The 19,941-nt window shown below is 37.4% G+C and overlaps 1 protein-coding gene across 6 annotated transcripts in view; it reads right to left on the bottom strand.

Moving 5' to 3' along the window:
- DCAF6 (DDB1 and CUL4 associated factor 6) overlaps window positions 1-18,637 on the bottom strand; it is a 158,033-nt gene extending 139,396 nt beyond the window's left edge. For all 6 annotated transcript variants that reach the window (XM_044673605.1, XM_044673608.1, XM_044673606.1 and 3 more), the window contains exons 1-2: window positions 18,581-18,637; window positions 6,680-6,772 (exon numbers count right to left, since the gene is read on the bottom strand). The gene's annotated coding sequence lies outside the window, so the exon portion shown is untranslated. The remainder of the gene's footprint in view (window positions 1-6,679; window positions 6,773-18,580) is intronic.
- Between the last annotated feature and the right edge of the window lie 1,304 nt (window positions 18,638-19,941).

Raw genomic sequence — 19,941 nt, 5'->3', positions numbered from 1 at the left:
ATATCCCCAACAAACCATGTGACCAAGCAGATGTTTTTCTTCTGTGTTTCTACTCCCACAGTTCTTTCTCTGGATGAGGAAAGCATTCTCTCATGCTTCTATAAGAAATATGAGTGGATAAGCTACACAGTCCCTTCCAAATCTGGAATTTTATGAATCTTGTCTTTCATTTAGGTTAATAAAAATAGGTATGTCCAAATAACTACATTATATTAGGAATAAAAAGTACTGAATGCATCTTCTGAATAAAGTAAAGAAAAACTTCTAAGTGAAATCAAATGCATAAAATTAATTCCAATTGTTTCTGGTAGGTTAAAAATGCTATAAAAATTAGGTACTATGATTGTCACGTACTTTGATATTTGATATACTTTTATATTCACAAAATGTGTATTCTTTCAAGGTTTAAAAGGCACTGTAGTCAAAATAATGCCTGAGGAATTACAATTTAAAAACTGCTCAGTGACTCACCCATAGAGTTCTTTCATAATTTTATCATGAAATTTTCATAATTTTAAAAAGTATACAGGTTTAAAAAATAAATTTAGATTAATTTTTCTTTCATGTTACTGACTTAAAAGCGAACTCCTTTGCTTCTTCAATTAGTTTATTTTTTCAGTGACAGGAATCTTTAAAATAACTTTAATCAAATTTAACTGGTGGGTGTAGATCAAATAATACATTAATGTAAATAATTCAACTTTAGGATGAAATGATAAATAAGCTTGAACAGAAATGTAAGAAAATCCTTTTCAATGTTTAAGTTACATTCAATAAACTTAGAAGGAAGAAGGCTTAAACCTTTAAAAAAAAAGACAGCTGTTAAGAGACAGCTTTAAAACTGCTGCTGTAAGCAGGCAGAAATTATAAAATGCAGCGTGCTATTTGTTAGAAACAAAGAGAGAATAGAATTAGAAAATGAGGTCATAAGGAAAGAAACTAAATAGTGTTTAAGTTTTGGGGAATTTTCCCTAGAAGCATTTTTTAAAATTCCCTTTTAGTGGAAAAGACAGGAAAAAAAAGAATCAGGAATCATATGAAAGTTAGAACAGTAGGGACCTCTGGAGTCCCACTAAGTAACAGAATCATAGAAGGTTAGAACTTGAAAGGAATATAGAGATTCTAACTCCCTCCTTGAAAGATGAGGAAACAGGTTTGGGGGTGAAGTGACTTGTTTACACATCACATCAACCAGTTAGCAGAAAAGCCAAGAACACATTTTGGTCTATTACCAGTCTACAGTCCTTTAGAGGTCATAGTAAAATCAGAAGGAGGAAATCTTTAACAATGGATTCCAAGACAGTTAAAGATGTCAAGCTAGTGCAGAAATTTAAATAAACATTTATTAAGTTACTCCAAATGCAAAGTTGCCATGCTAGGTTCTGGGGATAACACGAAAAAAACCATCCACGCTACCCTACAAGAACTGACAATCTATGAGAGAGAATAAAACAGGTTATACAAACACAAGGTTTAACATGATAAGAAATAAAGAATCAGTCTCATCTCTTCCATGTGAGAGGCCTTCCACTACTTGAAGGTGTCTACCCTGTCCCATCTTTCTTTTCTTCTCTAAGTTAAATATCCCCAATTCTTTTCTATCAAATTGCATACAACTTAACACTTGTCTGTCTGCCTCTGGATGTTCTCTAGCTTGTCAATGTCCTGAAAATTTCTGGTGGCCCAGAATGGAACATGATACTACAGATAGGAATTGAGCATGGCAGAGAAAAAAAGCTTATCATCTCCTTAGGACCAAACACTGTCCATTTGTTACTGCAGCCTAAAATTATATCTCATCTTACATTTACTGTTTGCTTCATCCTGGTTCCTTTTTTTCTGAACTTTTTTCTTTGGATGATACATGATATCTCAGATACATGAAGTCTACCTATGCTGAACTGGCACTGTCCTATTGGATCTTCCTCAATTTTGATTCTCAGAGACTGAGATATTTCATGTTGTCTAACTATATAATACAATTTTTTAACTATGGTATTTTAAAAAATGGATTTGGAGGTCAGGAAGTAACTTGGAATGGTTCAGAGTCCTCTGCAATTTCCCCAAAACAACTAGCCAATTCTCTGCCTCTGATTTGCTTCTGGCTCATCCCCGTCATCCACTTGCAGGGATTGCCCAGCTATAAGTAAGTGAATAAACTGGCTCAACGGACTTTTCATCCAACTGTATGACACATTTTGGACAATGGGATCCTACAAATAACTTCAAATATACTGAGGATATCAGGAAAAAAAATGAAAAGGGAAGGGGAAGGCTTTCTCAGATAATATTCTAATACAAATCTCATCTCTGATCACAAATTTTAATGAAAAGACAAAAAAATTCAAACCCTGTTGTGCTTATCTCTGTTGAATAAAAAAAAATCCAGAAATGTTTGAGAGCAAATCACAATCCCAAAGGTTCTCCTACAGCAAGTATCCTCTTCATGTACATGTTAAGATCATACAATTTGTTTAGTCAACAAGTATTTATAAATCCTTCCCATAGGAGCCAGGCACTACGTGAAGGGGTACAGAAAAAGAAAGGCAGAAACAGTCCTGACTCTCACGGAGCTCAGAATCAATACATATATACATACATACATACATACAAGACAGATACAAAATAAAAAGAAACAAATCTTAGAGAAAATCTGAGCCAAGTTTGGAAGGAAGCTTGGGACACTGGGAATCATAGTGAGGAGGGAAAGCATTCCAGGCATAGGGGACAGTCAGGGCAAATGTACCAGGAAGTGAGAGGTGATGAGAAGGAAGGGAAGGAGGGAGCACCTGTTCAAGGATAGGGGCTATATGTGAGGGAGGAAAAGGGCTGGGAAGGTAAAATCACTAAGATCACTTGTACTAGGATTTATACCAGGGCTGTGAGCCTGGGTACATGCCCTACAGGATAATCAGAAAGCTGGGAAGAGGGAGGATGGTTTGGGGGGCAAATAGAATGGGCTCTGTTTTGGGTATGTTGAAAGAAAGAATTTATTAAGTGTCTACTCCATGCCAGGCACTGTGCTAAGCACTTTACAAATATTAATTCATCTGATCTTTTCAATAATCCTGGAAAGTAGGTGTTATAATGATCCCCATTTTACTGTTAATAAAACCAAAGCAGACAGAGGTTAAGTGACTTGCTCAGGGTCACACAGCTAGTAAGTATCTGAAACTCAAAATGAACTCTGGTCTTCCTGACTCCCAGCCCAGTGCTCCATCCATTGTCATGAAGGATATGCCCCATGAAGTTCAAATGAAAGAGGGATGCTCTAGAAATGATCACTCAATTTGGTTTAATTCAGCAAACAGTATTAAGCACATAATCTGTGTGAGGCCCCAAGACAGGCACTGGGGACACAAAGACAAAAATTTAACAGTCCCCAATTAAAGGAGCTTATGCCCCATTGAAAGATATGGCATTTAAAGAGAAAAATAACTGTGACATAATACAAGGAGGGAGAAAGCCTGGGAACTGGAAGAACAGGAAAGACTTCCCATAGGAGATAATACACCAGTAAGTCCCAAAAGGCCTGGAGAGTCTAACAGTTAGAGGTGAGGAAGGAAGGTATTTAAGGGTAATGGACAGCCTCTACAAAGCATAGGAGGAAGGGGGATGCCAAGTTTGGGGAACAACAAGTAGAGGTCAGTTTGGCTGGAACATAAAGTATGTCAAGGGGAAGAATGTGAAATAAGCCTAGAAAAGGCAGCAGACTGACAGGTTTTAGATGCCAACCTCAAAGTTTAGATTTCTTCCTAGAGCCTCTAGACCAGGGGTCAGCAACCTTTTTGGCCGTGAGAGCCATAAAAGCCACATTTTTTAAAATGTAATTTCTTGAGAGCCGTACAGTGCTCACAGTGTGTGCTTCTGTAACAGCGCCCGAAAAAAAAATTGACTTTATGTTTCCTGCAGAAAGAGCCATACGTTATTGACCCCTGCTCTAGACAGTCACTAAAGATTTCTGACAGGGGAGGTGAGGACTCTTGATTGATCACAACAAGCTCCAAAATATTTTAGGACCTTTGTGACTACTCCAAAGAGATCAGCCTAATACCTGTACAGGAAAAAAACCAAAAGGGCAGTCAAGGGATCAGATCAGCTCACTAAAGGAGAAAGTGTGAAGAGATAAGAAAGCTACTAGGGATAGGGTCTTGTGTGACAGCAAACACCTTTAGGAGTTGGAGGGGAAGGAAGGTAAGTCAATGAAAAACTTGAGAGATAGTAGGTAGAACCAGGAGAATGTAGTGTCACAGAACAGAAGTTAAGGAAGACAATACTAAAAAGTGAGCCAGAATAAGTTAATAGTGTTGAATGCAGAAGAAAAGTCAAATAGGATAAAGAGTGAAACAAGGCTTTTGGCTTGGTAATTAACCTTGAAGAGAGATGTTCTAGTAAAATGGCAATGTAAGCCAAATTCTAAATAGCTAAGGAGTAAGAGGACAGAGAGGAAATAAAAGAGTGAAGATTATTTTCTTACATTTTACTGTACAACAATAAGAAAATAAAATATAATTTCAGAAATTAGTGAGCACTAATAAGTAAGAAGAGAGATCAAGGAATTCTTAGCAGAAGAGATGGCACCTGAGGAAAGGTCTGAAAGAAAAGAAAAATTCTGAGGCAGAGCTGAGAGGCTCTGAGGTATTTGAAATGTATGAGAGGGTTCATGCATGAAGGTTGAACATGAGTTGGTGGCCCCAGTTAGCTGGAATGATCTCAGAGAGGAGTGAGGTGATATAAAGCTGGGAAAGCAGGAAGATGTCAGGCTGAGGAGTTTGTATTTTAATCTAAGACCGTATGGGAATCACAGCAAGTATTTGAGGAGAGCAATGATTGATTTGGTCAGATCTGTGATCTAGGACGGTGAATTCTGTCAGGTTTGTATGGCAGTGGAGGAAGAGAAGAAAAGCCTGGAGGCAAAGATACCAACTACCAAGCTGTGAAAACAGTCTGCATAAAAGGTTTCAAAGGCTTCAATGAGAGGGGAGCTTTCTAGAACTTAATGAACATTTAAGATGAAATTAGTTTACAATGTGAAATTTAAACATTTTATTCACAAATCTCAGCACCAGATTACAAAGATTTTTTTAAAATTAAAAATGGAACTTCAAGCCTAAAAAACCACAAAAAGAGTAGAAAGGAAGGGTTGGATAAAAAAGATATTGTTCCAGCTGACTTGGATAAGACTTGGCAACTGAATGATGTATAGGAGGCCAGGAGAAAGAAAGTGTGCATGGTAGGAGGAAGGGTGAATGGGAAGAAGGGAAAAAGAAGGTAGCCAAGCTGGGGTAGCCCCAAGCCCAGAGAGGGAAATTGACCTGAGCCCTCTGGAGTCAATAAATCAGGTTACACTTAGGGATCGAATAGCTGGATTTATTTAGTTAGGAGAGGGAAAAATTAGGTAGGGAAAAAAGGTTTTTCTTCAGTAGGCATTTCTCCAAAACAGGCGCTTCCACTGGTTGGGGAAAAAAAGCGCCCAAACTCTCGCTCTCCCTTTCTCTTATATCTTCCTCAGACACATCCCACAAAGAAAGTGGGATGTGTCTGAAGAAGTTAGGGTAGAGGATCCTGGGAAAGGTAGTCTCCCACAATTAGTGCATTTCAAAATGCACAAAAGGAATCTAGGATAACTCTGAGATTGGAAACCTCAATAACTCAGGAATGAAGGTGAACAGAAACCTTAGAATTCTAACTCTTTTCTTAAGCTTAATTATCTCACTTAGAAAACAGGCTAAATTTATGAAAATATCTCTGAAAATTCAGAGATATGATCACTAATTATTTTTATTATAATAAATTCATGAGTCAAAATTTGAGGAAATTTGGGATAAAGAGATGGCTTTGGGACAGCAGATGTTAAGAAACATCTGCATAGCAAAATGGTTAACTTAAAGAGTTATGTCAGAGCTCCCTTCTATGAACAAAGAAAAACTATTAAAATGATAGTAAAAAACTAAATTGCCGAATGAAGAAAAGAGAACAGAAGAAATATTGATAGTTATTTAATCACTAGGTGAATTTGTGAAAGAAAACAATTCTCTTTTAAAGTCAGGTAATCAGGAGATCCTGAGAACCATTCAACAGTATTTTTAAAGGGAATGTAAATTACAAGAACCAGACTTGTGCCAGACCTGAAAAGTTGACCTCAGAGGACAAGAAGACATTTGGAGTGAAGCAGAGAAAAATAAACAGTGATACCCAGAACAAAGGTCCAATAATAATACCACAAAGCATAAGAAAACAATGATGCAGCTGAGGTGGCACAAATTGAGTCCTTGAAAAAGATGGCAAAGCATTTCTACTCAGAGGTGACTGAAGAGTTGTGTGGCCTCTGGCAGCCTCATCATCTCTAAGACCCTGGTCTATTCAACCATCCATAAATGAAAACACCTACAACCACTGCTTAGAATCCATAATGCCACAGTCAAGGTAAAGGCCTGAATATGCTAGAAAGAAATGATTCAAATATATTTCTATAATCATCTTGTTGCTCCTCTATGGAAGAAAGGTAAGAGAGAGACCTGGAGGCCTAAAAACTGTATCTTTCAAGTGGACAGTGAATGAAATAGGTGCTCTGACCCAAAATCAACCATGGAAAAAGTATACTACATCAAATTTATCAATTGCTTTTCTTGAATGATTCTTCCCCATGAGTTTGTACAATTTTTAGAAAAATACTTACTTTTCGGCTGTAGGGATTACTGATTACTAGATTAGTGTCATCTGAACCAGATAAAATATATTCTCCAGTGTCATTCCAACAGATGGTATTCACCTATAATGGCAAACAGAATTGTTTTAAGAACAAAGTAACATTGAGAAAAGCTAGCTAATCATCACTTTATGATTTTAAATTTTATATATTTCATGATAAAATTAGAATTCAATAAGAAGTTTAAATAATATATTCTGAAATCTCTCCTCACCATGACACACACAAAAATTTTTAATGAAAAATAGGCTTATTTTTTATATTTCAGAACTGAAATGCTGCAAATAAATCCTATTTCATATTTCCACCGTAGAAACCAATGGATCTAATATTATTATTATTATTATTTAAACCCTTACCTTCTGTCTTAGAGTCAAGGCAGAAGAGTGGTAAGGGCTAGGCCAGGGGTCGGCAATGTATGGCTCTTGAGCCATATCTGGCTCTTTCTGCAGGAGCCATAAAGTCAATTTTTTTTCAGGAGCTGTTACAGGAGTGTGCACTGTGAGCACTGTACGGCTCTCACGAAATTACATTTTAAAAAATGTGGCCTTTATGGCTCTCACGGCCAAAAAGGTTGCCGACCCCTGGGCTAGGCAATGGAGGTTAAGTGACTTGCGCGGGGTCACATAGCTGGGAAGTGTCTAAGGCCAGATTTGAGCCCAGGGCCTCCCATCTCTAGGCCTGGCTCTCAATCCACTGAGCTGCCCCCTGGTTCTAATATTATTGAAAATAAAAAGGAAGGAGAAAAAACTAGAATTAAGGCATCAATATTTCATAGAAACCAAGAATTATAAGGGACCTTGGAGGCCTGTAGTCCAATTCACACCTAACCAAAAAAGTTGTCTACAAATGGAATTCTAGACACCAGACTGAAGGCCTGAAGTGAGAGGGAAGACAGTACATTTCTTCAGAAAGGTTATTCCACTTCTGAGAAGCTCTAATTGTTAGGAAGCTTTTCCCTGAATCAAATCTAAAATTGGACTAGACAACTTATACCCACAGCTCCTAGAGTTCTTCACTGTGGAGAGGATCCTTCTTCCATGTGAAAGCCACCCTTGGAAATACTTGAAAACAGTTCCCATATTCATTAAGGCTAGAATGTTATCAGTTCTTCCAATTGATTCTTAGGAGACTTCACTATTTCCAGAAAGATATTCCAAATTTCATTTGATTAAAATAAATTTAATAGGAATAAAGTGTTTCATAGACCTCCTTTCCAAAATCCTCCCCCTTCTCTCCATCACCCTGAACTTTCTATATGCCCCCCAATTTATCCAAGTATGATCAAGTCTCCCAATCCACAACCATAGTCCCTGGGGCTCCTGGGAAATCAGGTCCCAGATATGTAACATGACCTGCATCCTGAATGAGAAGCAAAAGAAACTGGTGGATATCCTCTAGGAAGATGTTCTTTGTAAAGAGATGAAGTTTTTCGTAAGAGTGTTGTTAAAGGTCTAGGGGGCAGCTGGGTAGCTCAGTGGACTGAGAAGCCAGGCCTGGAGAAAGAAGCCCTCAGTTCAAAAATGGCCTCAGACACTTCCTAATTGTGTGACCCAGGGCAAGTCATTTAACCACAATTGCCCAGCACTTACCATATATGTTCTAAGACAGAAGGTAAGCACTAGGAGGACTGTGAACACTTGCTGGTGCTAGAGCATCAACTCCCATAATAGTTTATCTGCCCCTCCCAACAAACAGTCACTACCTCCTCCATAAGTTTTTCCCCCAATGTGAAGGACCCTGGGAATAATTTCTGTCCTTTTACCTTACAGTCCTGTCAATTCCCAACCCACATCCTTCTGACTCTGAACATCTATCCCTTCTCTCCTCTGGTCTAAAACCCTATGCTTTCTTGTTTCCCCCTGAAACTAGATAGATTCTACATTCCCTTCCCCTGCTGAATCCCCTCTCCTTCTGACTCCCAAATTCTCTCACTGACCCTTTATCTCTATGACCCTGGAAACTATATTTACCTTCTATCCTCCCGACCCCCCATTTTTACTTTGTCTCTTCCTATTTAATTTCCAGAGAGTCCTACCCTGATCCTTTCCTCATGGCATGGAGGTAATCCTTGTTTTTGACAGTTATGCCAACAGAGCTCAAGCTGTAGAAGGTTCTCTCATGTTAAAAAGATTTGAGTATGACCCCTACAAGGACCAGACTAAGTACAGACAGAGAGGCTAACTAGTAATGAAATATTTGGCTATGGCAACCTATGAAACAAACAAAAATACAAAATGGCTACTAATAGCAAGCCAATGGCAGAAGGTACATACATCACACATAGACTTTAGATCATCTATAAAATTAACTCAGCCATGGATACTATAAATATGAGATATGAGATCCTTTTCCAATGGTTTTTTCAAAGGGCCATGTTAATAAAAGAACTGAATCCTACCAATCTTGATATTCATTCTATAAAAGAAAACAGAAGGAAACTGCAGCAAAATATATGACCCACGTGCTCTTATAGTGAAAAAAAATAAGTAGGTGGAGTTGGTTTTTATCACATACCCACTGTAAACAAGAATCATCATTTCAAGGGATCTATCTAATAGTAAAGAAGTTATAATTAAATATTTCCAAAGAGTGAACCAGGAAAATAATTGCAACTTATACCCCAACATCTGTTGTAGAGGATGAAGAAATAGAAAAATTTTACCAAGAACTGGCAAGACACTTCAAATTAAATCAATGTATATTTTGATACTCTGTGACCTTAACTCAAAAGTAGAAACAAGTAATTGGACAAGAAAGCATGGATTAGGAATAAGGTAGGAGAGATCAAACTCAAACAGAAACAATCCCTACTCACTGAACACTGACTTAGAAAACCATAATTATTTGTGTTGTATTTTATTTTTATTTATTTTATTAAACATTTCCCAATTACATTTTAATCTGCCTCAGATAGCACTGGGGATTTCTACAGGAGTTTTACATAGTCTTTATAAAATACACTGTCTACAGTTTCATTTTTTCTTGTTCTTTCCAACACTGTCATAATCATTATGTGTACTCTTTTTTTCCTGGTTTTGCCTACTTTGTTCTGAAATAGTTCATATGACTCTTTTTTCACATGTGTTATCTCTTATAGAATATTCTATTATATTCATATACCACAACATTTTTTGCCATTTTTGAACTAATAGATATCTATTTTATTTCTAATTCTTTATTGCCACAAAAAATGCCTCTATGAATATTATGGCATTAGTGTCTTATCAAAGGAAAAGAGCCTTTGATTTTCTTGGGATAATATATCTAAAAGTGGGATTTCTGAGGCAAAGGGCATGGATATTTCAGTTCCTTTTTAATTCTAATTTCAGTTATCCAGAGTGGTTGAACAAATTCACAATTCCACCAATAGCATATGAGTGCACTAAATTTGCCAATTTACATTATGAGTAGAAGCTTCAGAATTTATAGATCATAAGCTGGAAAGAATCTCCAAGTCAGGCCATTGAGTCCAACCCTTTCATTTTTCTACAGATAAAACTGAGGTCCATGGAACTAAAGTAATTTGCCCAAAGTCAAACAAGAAGTAACTATAAAAGGATTTGCATTTGTCTTATTAATGATTTGGAAAAAACTGGTTAAGAGTTGACAGGTTTTCCTTTCAGAACTGTTTGTTCACAACTACTTTATCTTACAGCCTCATCTTCTTGTATTAGTTCTCACTATATTTTGAATTTCAGACCCTTATTTGAAATATTTGATGCAAAAATTTTCTCCTAATAAACAGTTTGTCTTCTTATCCTAGCAGCAATGATTTTGTTCCTGCAAAGACTCTTTAACATATACTCTTTTCACCTCCAAGGATAGTGATGCTACCACATTTGGACTTGAACATCACAGTCATGAATGTGTTTGTAGAACAGCCCAAATAATGCACTAGAGAGAACAAGGATTGAAAAGTAGGTTGGTTAGATGACTATTCACAGGAAAGAACTATGTTATGGTAATAAAATCATCAAGGCTTAAAAAAATTTCTTTTTACAAAGATCTGAAATTGTGTGGGAACTGGGTTACTTGGACATATTAATAGACCTCAGGGCAAAAACCTCTCTGGAGCTCAATACAGAGACTTGCCTACCTTACTCACTCAGACCTCTGTGAGGCAATCTCTAGGTTCTCAGGGACTGGTTGAGGACATCACAGACTTACCCCAAACAGCAGCGAGACTTGGGTCCCCAGATGGCTGAGGAGTGCAAAGGTTGGGCACTGAGACAGCACAGGGCTGCACAGGCTCCAACCACTGTGGAGACTTGAAAAATAGCCACAAGGCAAAAATCTCTCCAGAGCTCAGTACAAAGACTTGCCTAACCTCCATACTCAGTCCTCTACAGGGCAATCTCTAGGTTCTCAGGACTGGCTGAGGACACTACAGACTTACCCCTAAGACCAGGTAGATTTAGGTCCCCAGGAGGCTGAAGAATGTGGAGCTTCAGCACAGGGACAGAGCAGGGTTGCACACAGCATACACTGCTTTGAGACTCAAAAAATAGCCTCAGAGCAAAAACCTCTCTGGAGCTTACTTAATACAAAGATCTCCCACCTTCCTCACTCAGACTTCTGACCAGGAAGGAACAAAATAATGAATAACAACATCCAAGAACTACAATCCACAACCACTAAAAACAAGAAGAAAACCTTAACCCGTGATAATTTTTAAGCAGGAAAAACTCTAGACTAAAGAGGAGACAGCAGAAGATGATAAACAAGTAAACACATCCAAATCTTTCCCCCCAAAATGGAAACTGGTCACAAGCTCTTGAGCTCAAATTTGAGATTATGAGAAAGATAGAAGAAACTTGGCAAGAAAAGTAGGAAATAGTTCAAAAAGAAATTAAGTTTAAAAGACAGAATCTCCCACTTGGAAAAAGAAGCCCAGAAATCAAATTAACTTATAATCAAATTGAAGATCAGAAATGACTTGCTGGAAGCCATGAAAAGATGAATAGACCAAACTGAAAAGGAAAGTAAAAAAAAATCATAGCTGAAAACCAGTCTTTAAAGGCCAGAACTGGGCAAGTAGAAGCTAATGATCTCACAAGACAGCAAGGATCAATAAAGCAAAGTCAAAAGAATGACAAAATAGAAGGAAACGTCAAATATCTCAATGAGAAAATGATTGATTTGGAAAACAGATCTAGAAGAGACAATTTGAGAATCACTGATCTACCTGAAATAGAATACTAGCAATAAGATTTCAGCAAATGATCATGAGGGTTATTCACTATGGTCAGGTAGGATTTATACCAGGAATGCAAGGTTGGTTCAATATTAGGAAAATCATCCATATAATTGACCATATTAACAAGCAAACCAACAAAAATCACATGATTAACTCAATAGATGCTGAAAAAGCCTTTGAGAAAATACAACACCTGTTCCTATTGAAAACACTAGAAAGTATAGGAATAGAAGGACCTTTCCTAAAAATTATAAACAGTATATATTAAAATCCATCAGCAAGCATCATCTGCAATGGGGATAAATTAGAAGCCTTCCCAATAAGATCAGGAGTGAAAAAAGGATGCCCATTATCACCTCTATTATTTAACAAGGTACTATAGAAACACTAGCAGTAGCAATTAGAGAAGAAAAAGAAATTGAAGGTATCAAAATAGGCAAAGAGGAGACTAAGCTATCATTCTTTGCAGATGATATGATGGTCTATTTAAAGAATCCTAGAGAATCAATTAAGAAGTTAGTGGAAATAATCAACAACTTTAGCAAAGTTGCAGGATACAAAATAAATGCACATAAATCATCAGCATTTCTATACATTTCCAACACACTAGAGCAGCAAGAAGTAGAAAGAGAAACACCATTTAAAATCACCCTAGACAACATAAAATACTTGGGAATCTATCTACCAAAACAAACACAGCAATTATATGAAAACAACTACAAAACACTTTCCAAACAAATAAAACTGGATCTAAACAATTGGAAAACCATTGATTGCTCATGGGTAGGACGAGCTAACATAATAAAAATGACAATTCTACCCAAATTAATTCACTTATTCAGTGCCATATTTATCAAACTACCAAGAAATTTTTTTACTGAATTTGAAAAAATTATAATATAGTTCATTTGGAAGAACAAAAGATCAAGAATATCAAGGAAAATAATTTAAAAAAAAAATGTGACAGAGGGGGGCCTAGCAGTACCTGATCTTAATCTGTACTATATAAAGCAGTGGTCATCAAACCAATATGGTACTGGTTAAGAGCTTCAGAAGGGAGTTTAAGTGGAATAGACTTGGGGTAAATGACCTCAGCAAGACAGTGTATAATAAATCCAAAGAGCCTAGCTTTGGGGACAAAAATCCACTATTTGACAAAAACTGCTAGGAAAATAGGAAAACAGTATGGGAGAGATTAGGTTTAGTGCAACATCTCACACCCTATACCAAGATAAACTCAGAATGGATGAATGACTTGAATATAAAGAAGGAAACTATAAGTAAATTAGGTGAACCTAGAATAGTATACCTGTCAGATCTTTGGGAAAGGAAAGATTTCAAGACCAAGCAAGAGTTAGAAAAAATTATAAAATATAAAAGAATTTTGATTACATTAAATTAAAAAGTTTTTGTACAAACAAAACCAATGTAACCAAAACTAGAAGGGAAGCAACAAATTGGGAACAAAATCTTTTACAACAAAAACCTCTGACAAAGGTTTAATTACTCAAATATATAAGAAGCTGTGATAATTAGATTAAGTCTACACTGCCCATCTTTAGATTTAATCACCAAAGGTGAGAACACCTCTAATTCTGGGAGGTCCATAATCCATTGTGCTAGAGTGAGGGACAAATCAGAATCAACTGACCGACCCCCTAGATGGTCTATGAGGATTGTCTATTGTGACTGGACATGCAAATTAGGAGGGAGGAACAGGAAGAGACGAATAAGTGACCCCTTCAAAAGGAGAAGGTCCTCAGTCAGCTGAGGTCTTCGGTGGAAGAGAGCATCTGGTGAGGACCTCTTCTGGTTCATGGAGGAGTGTTGGAATGCTGAGGCTCTGGTGGGACCTCTGTCTGCTTCCCTTTGAACTGTCACATGGGTAAGTTAGGCTGACTCTCTCTCTCTTCCCTTGGCGTTTCTGGAGACTCTACCCTCAGGGAGGCCTCTCTTGCCTCTCTAATTGTAAAAGGTCTTGTGGCTAGAAGCCTTGTTTAATTAACCTCTGTGCTCCTCTGCTGGGTCTCTAAATTCTTACCTGGTCCAGGCCTCTGGTCTGGGCCAGAGTTTCTCTCTCTCAATTTCCCTACCTTCAACCTTCCTAATTGTAAATAAACTTCCATAAAAGTCCATTTTGATTTGAGATTATTCTTAATTGAGGACTGATAATAGTTCAATCCTCTGACAACCATCTTTTAATATACTGAACCTATAAAACCCTTTTTAACCATTACAGAGCTAAATCAATTGTACGAAAAAATCAAGCCATTCCCCAACTGATAAATGAGCAATTTTCAGATAAAGAAATCAAAACTATCAATAAGCACATGAAAAAGTATTCTAAATCTCTTATAATTAGAGAAATGCAATGCAAATCAAAACAACTCTGAACTGAATTCCAGTTGGAATCTTCTGACTCAAGATTGGTAGATTGATTGTAATTTTGGGGCACTGGGCACAAGATATTTATATTTAAAATTGTGTATTCCAGTTTGTCTAGGCTTGTGGTCCTGGGTAGACTATTTAATCTCTTCACATCTAGCAGATTGGCTAATATGACAGCAAAGGAAAGTAATAAATGTTGGAGGGGATGTGGTAAAATAGGAACATTAATGCATTGCTGGTGGAGTTGTGAATAGATCCAACCATTCTGGATGGCAATTTGGAATTTTGCCCAAAGGGTGTTAAAAGACTGCCTACCCTTTGATCCAGCCATGCCACTGCAGGGTTTATACCCCAAAGAGATAGTAAGGAAAAAGACTTGTACAAAAATATTTATAGCTTTGCTCTTTGTGGTGGCAAAAAATTGGAAAATGAGGGGATGCCCTTCGACTGGGGAATGGCTAAACAAATTGTGGTATCTGTTGTTGATGGAATACTATTGTGCTAAAAGGAATAATGAGCTTGGAGGAATTTGATGTGAACTGGAACGACCTCAAGGAATTGATGCAGAGTGAAAGGAGCAGAACCAGGAGAACCTTATACACAGAGACAGATACACTATGGCACAATCGAATGTAATGGACTTCTCTACTAGCAGCAATGCAATGATCCAAAACATTTCTGAGGGACTTATAAGAAAGAACACTATCCACATCCAGAGAAAGAACTGTGGGAGTAGAAACAGAAGAAAAATAACTGCTTGGTCACATGGGTGGATGGAGATATGATTGGGGATGAAGACTCTAAATGATCATCTTAGTGCAAATATCAATAATATGGAAATAGGTCTTGATCAATGACACAGAAAACCCAGTGGAATTGTTCGTTGGTTATGGGAGAAGGGTGAGAGGAGGAGAGGGAAAGAATATGACTCATGTAACCATGGAAAATTTTTCTTAATTAAGCAATTTAAAAAAACAAACAAACAAACAAACAAACAAACAAACAAAAACAAGGAAGAGTCAGAGAAGAATGTAAACAGCTGAACAACTAAGAGTCCTATCTATGTTCCAGGCACTATGTCAAGCACCGAGTATATAAATATGAACAAAAAAATAGTACTTGCTCTCAAATACTTTACTATTTCAAAAAAAAAAGAATATAAAGTACTTAAGCAATTTCCTCGCAACAACCCTATGACGGAGGGTCTGCAAGTATTACTTGAGAGAAAACTGAAAGAAATGCTGAGAGATTAAATAGTCTACCCAGGACCACAAGCCTAGACAAACTGGAATACACAATTTTAAATATAAATATCTTGTGCCCAGTGCTCCAAAACTACAATCAATCTACCAATCTTGAGTCAGAAGATTCCAACTGGAATTCAGTTCTACTATTTACCATTCTGACCACAGTCATTCAACTCCTCTAAGCATAGTTCATCATCTGTGAAACAAGAAGGCTAGACCAAATGACGTAAGAACCCTTCCAGTTTTCTAAGATCTCTAATGTTCCTCCCCATTCTGGCACTTAGAGCCTTATTCCATCCTGCTATTATATATAGCACTTCCAGGAGTACCTCTCCCCCCCCCCCCCCGGTACCCATTTTAGGTTCACAATGAACCAAATGTTCTTAGAGGAGGGAGAACCCCCATGTCAGTATCATCACGTTTGAATAAAAAAAAAGGAAAAATAATTATCTAAATATTATGACATTTGCAAATTTCAGAATAAATTTTATAGATGTGAAATATCTCAAGTCACTTTCACACTGTTGGGTTAGCTAAACAAAGGTTTAAAACACTCAATTCCACTGTTCCCAATGTTGATATGTTGCTAAGTCTTCAAAGCACTGGTGTGTCCTTTTGTGACTGTTTCCATCTTCAGCACCCTTTATCGGCCTGTGCCCTAAGCTCTTAAACCTCAGGGTTTAAGTAACAGCATTATCAACACTGCTGACCTCTACTTTTGCCATCATCCTTGTTATAAATAAAAATTAATTTTGGAGGCTTTATATTAAATTTATAAGCATTTATTAGTAAAGAGAAAGAAAGAGAAAAATAAGGTTTCCAGCCTTTCTAACTCGGTAAAATCCAGTCCCAGATTGCAGCCACAGCTGTTTGCCAGAGATAAGAGCCAGATAAGTGAGCTCAGAAAATGTGCAAGCCCAGAGAGAGTCAGATAAGGAATAAGGATGGGAGCAAAGAGAGAGCTGGCATCTTCCAGTGCTGGCTTTTCAAACCTCCTTCTCAGCTCCTTCCCTGGATCCTTCTAGATCCTTTGATTGGCCAATGGCCTTCATATTTCATATTTCTTAGCCTCCTGGCCTCTGCGATGCCATGTAGACTCTTGACTCTGTGAGTCCTCTGTCTATCCCCTAGGGCAGGGGTCGGCAACGTATGGCTCTTGAGCCATATCTGGCTCTTTTGAGGGCCAGATATGGCTCTTTCTGCCATTAAAGTCAATTTTTTTTTCAGGCGTTGTTACAGGAGGAGCACACACTGTGAGCACTGTACGGCTCTCACGAAATTATATTTTAAAAAATGTGGCATTTATGGCTCTCACGGCCAAAAAAGGTTGCTGACCCCTGCCCTAGGGGGTGGGGATGGGGTGAGTCTTTTCTTGGATTGGACTGGGTTGGAGATCACTCAGATATTCAATTCACATAATCCCCATTTCTGATTCTTTCAGAGACTAGCATGCTAAGTCTCCCCACTCTTGGTTCTCCAAGAGATTAACATGTCAGTCTCCCCAGTGAATCATTTCACATATGGAGTCTATACATTTAGGAATTTCTCACCAGGGTACACAAGAGCACAAAAGATACTGTAAATTTCATGGACGGAGACACTACAATTTGGGTAATAAAGAGAGAAAAAAAATGATTTGCTAGGTGCATTGACAAAGAACCATTAGGGGCAGTCCCCTTTTTTGGCCCAAGAGTTCACAATCAAGATAAATGGGGGCTCAACCCAGCCTCAGTTCAGTTTATTACATCCAAAATTTCACTCTGAATATCCTAATGTAGTGTTTGATTTCTGCAAGCAACCTTACAGCATCTTCTACAGAAGATCTGCTTTCTTGGTCTAGCGTACTGGTGATTATCTTCTAAAAATTGCTTTGGAAAGATCTTAGACTTCAGACTTCTAGGATAATTACACACCTTGCTAGATCACAGGACTGACAAGCTAGAACAGGACTTAGATATCGTATAGTCCAATTCTTTTTATTTTACAGGTGAGTAAACTTAGCCTCAGATGTTAACTGACTTGCCCAAAGTAAAAAGGATTGAAAGTGTCAGAATCAGGATTTGAACTTACATCTGGTGTCCAAATCCAGATGTTTTGGTTAGTCTAACAGTTGTATCTGACATTTTGTGACCCTGTATAGGGTTTTCTTGGCAAAGATATTGGCAGCGGCCATTTCTTTCTGAAGTGGATTAAGGCAAATAAGTTATATATGACTGGGTCACACAACAAGTGACTGTCTGAGACGGGATTTGAATTCACGTCTTGACTCCAAACCTAGCACTCTATCCACTGAGCCATCTTAACTTTTTCATTATACCTTGCTGGTATAGTGAAGAGTTCTGGATTTACAAGTCAGGAGAAACCTGGGTTCAAACTCTTGTACATTCATTAGCTGTATTACTGATGACAAATCACCTAATCTAAGTCTCCATTTTTAGAAATGTTTTCAGGATCAAATGAAATGATGTATGTTAAGTGTTTTGCAAGTCTAAAAGTATGATATAAATGCAAGTTATCATTATCCAGTCTTTTAATCCTAGATGGAGTCATCATCCTTTATCTCTAGAAGGTGTTCTCAGAACTCCAGGTCCCTTTCTTTTGGTTTCTCTATGATGACTACCTTTCATTCCTTTACCAAGTCAGCTTCTTTTCCTGACTCTTATCCTAGAAAATAATATCTTCTCAATTATGGTTTTATTCCTATTCTGTGCCACCATTCACTCTCTATGTATGAGGTGATAGTTTTCCACTATTCCACTAAAGTCTCCTGGTTCCTATTATACATCTCCTTCATGGCTTCAATGCATTTTAAAAATATAGACACTTAAAAGAGACTTCTATAAGTTTCCTCTACATTTCATAAAGGCCTAAAGAGCCTAAATTTATATTTTAAGTCAAATAGCTTTGTGTCCTACTCTTTTTTTCCGCTATATGGTTAAATTAACTATAGAGTTCATTTTTAAGGGATGAAAATATTTTATCCTACTTTCCAAAAACTAACTTTGAATCTTTTATATATAACAAGTTAACACTTACACAGCCATCATGCACATTCAGAGTTGCTTCAAGTTTTAATCTTTGGATGAATTCTCTTCTTCCTGTTTAAAAAAAAAAAAAGAAACTAAATTTTAAAATATGTTTCTATTTTGCAGATTTTAGGGAAGGGAAGAAGACAATTTCCTTCAGCTGACCGTGTACCTCTTTTGTTACTTAAATTTATGGGGTTTCCTTATGATGTGATTCCCCTCAGTCACTTAGATTAATATTAAGAAAACTGGAATGAAGGGAGTTTCTGGTTGGGGTAGATTAGGGAGAGGAACAAAAGAAGTAAGGGCAGAGACAAACAGTCAATTTGTACATGGGTATGGATTGAGAAGCAAGGATCAGAAGTTAAAAAGGAAATATATATATATATATATATATAATGCATATAAGAGTTCAGAATCAGGGATTCAAGGAAATAGCTTGGACCCAAGAAGCATACAAAAATCAGTATTCAAGATGGGGCAGAAGTTCTAATTTAGATCATTCCATAATCTGGTTCCAAACTACCTTTCCAGCCTTATTTCACATTATCTTCCCCCATAGACACTATGTTCCAGTTGAAAAGAATTAAAGAACTAATAGCTATTTCCAAATTTAACATGTCATCTTCCATTCCTATGCCTTCAATTACTTCCTCCTTACTTGCCTTAGGGCTCAATTCAGGTGCCACTCAAGTCAGTGAAGCATGGAAGTGTTTTCCCTTGCCCCAAATATTACAGAGAACCGGGTATTCAGTCGGCCTTACTACCATTAGGAGCTTCCCTGTTTGTCTTGATAGAGGGGACATAATGATATATATCATCAACCCATCAAAAAGAGGCCAACTGTTCCCAGCTTTCTTCAGTTCCACCACCACCTTTATGAACATAACAGTTAACAATGAATAAATTCTAGTTGTTTTAATTGAGGGAGGTCTTATACTCTCTTCCTCACTTGGCTTCAGTTAGTACAAGAGTGTACCCAATAGAACATGAATAGAAAGATAGCTATACGAATGGTCAATTTTTGTGACTCAAAATGGACTCCTCTGAAAAAGGGGAAGCAACCCCTTTTTTTGATCTCGCAGATACCTGAAGCCCCTTGGTTCTAAAATGACTTTTTTTGAAAAAGGGACATCACTCTCACTAACCCAGCAGAGTTCAGAAGGAAGCTGATAACATATTGACTTGCCTTCAAGGAAAGAGCTAAGGAATATGTTTGCATCCTAGCAAGAAAACACTTAACTAGAAACAAGTGGCCTCAGTGGAGTAGAAAGTTATAGGTGAAGCTTCAATTCAAAGTACTCTCTGTACTTTGCTCGTTCTCCTCTTACCCGCTAGAGCAGAAGCCTCTGGCTCACTAGGCAAGGAGAG

The sequence above is a fragment of the Gracilinanus agilis genome, chromosome 4 (genome assembly GCF_016433145.1).
Source record: "Gracilinanus agilis isolate LMUSP501 chromosome 4, AgileGrace, whole genome shotgun sequence".
In the NCBI taxonomy this organism is placed as follows: domain Eukaryota; kingdom Metazoa; phylum Chordata; class Mammalia; order Didelphimorphia; family Didelphidae; genus Gracilinanus; species Gracilinanus agilis.
This window is presented reverse-complemented; position numbering and strand designations above follow the sequence as displayed.